The 1,286-nt window shown below is 39.3% G+C and overlaps 1 pseudogene; it reads left to right on the forward strand.

Annotated features, from left to right (window-relative positions):
• Positions 1-99: 99 nt before the first annotated feature.
• Positions 100-1,080, forward strand: LOC105545044 (annotated as a pseudogene).
• The last annotated feature ends 206 nt before the right edge of the window (positions 1,081-1,286 follow it).

Genomic DNA, 1,286 nt, shown 5'->3' on the forward strand with positions numbered 1-1,286 from the left:
CAGGCCAGCTCTGACCCTGCAGCTCTGAGAGAGGAGCCCAGCCCCAGAATTCCCAGGTGTTTTCATTCAGTGATCAGCACTGAACACAGAGGATTCACCATGGATTTTGTGCTGAGATGGGTTTTGCTTATTGCTATTTTGAAAGGCGATTTATGGAAAATGAGAGATGTTGAGTGTGAGGGGACATGAGTGAGAGAAACAGTGGATATGTGCGGCAGTTTCTGACCAGGGTGTCTCTGTGTTTGCAGGTGTCCAGTGTGAGGTGCAGCTGGTGGAGTATGGGGGAGGCTTGGCAAAGCCGGGTGGGGGTCCCTGAGACTCTCCTGTGCAGGTTCTCGATTCACCTTCAGTAGCTACTACATGAACTGTGTCCACTAGGCTTCAGGAATGGCCTGGAGTGGGTTGGACAAGTTAATCCTAAGGGTGGTAGTACATATCTCACAGACTCCGGAAGGGCCGATTCACCATCTCCAGAGATAACGCCAAGAACATGCTTCATTTGCAAATGAACAGCCTGAAAACTGAGGACACGGCCTTGTATTGTACCAGAGACACAGTGAGGGGAGTACAGTGTGAGCCCAGACACAAACGTCCCTGCAGGGCCATGCAGGGGTTTCCTTTCTCAGCTGCAGGAGGCAGGCTTGTTTTTGCAGGACTCTGGAGTCTTATTAGGTTGCGATATTTTACTATGGTTATTTGCCATGAATTTTTTTATTGAGAATTGCGTTTTAGTATTTTTAAAATTTATATGTAAGGGTGTTTTTTAAAAATACATACCTTCAAGGAATAATTCTTCCTAATAATTTGCACTTGTTCTTTTAGAATTCTGTTAACATCTGTTGATATCAGCTATTACGTAGCTACAGGGACATTAATTTATATCTATAGACATATGTGTAAATACACAAAGTTATGCATACATGTGTAGTCTTTATATTATAATAATAGAAAATACATAAAATAATTATAAAATATGTCCTAAAGAATGAAGCTCAATGATTAACTTAACATAAATTATAGTAATCCGTAACTCCTTTTGATCATTCTCTATAGTTTACACAAATTGATGTCTATTTGTAAGCTTAAACATAGTGTATTGGTCTTTTTGAAATAGTCAAGAACAAATTTCAAATGTCCCTGTCACACACACACACAGAAATAAGGATTTGAGACGATATATATGTCAACTAGCTCGATTCAATTATTCTGATTTACAATCATAAATCATGACATAGCTTTATTCCCTATAAATATATACAATCAAAATGTCTCAATTTTCAATGAAG

This window comes from Mandrillus leucophaeus, unplaced genomic scaffold, assembly GCF_000951045.1.
Source record: "Mandrillus leucophaeus isolate KB7577 unplaced genomic scaffold, Mleu.le_1.0 Scaffold3162, whole genome shotgun sequence".
Lineage (NCBI taxonomy): Eukaryota > Metazoa > Chordata > Mammalia > Primates > Cercopithecidae > Mandrillus > Mandrillus leucophaeus.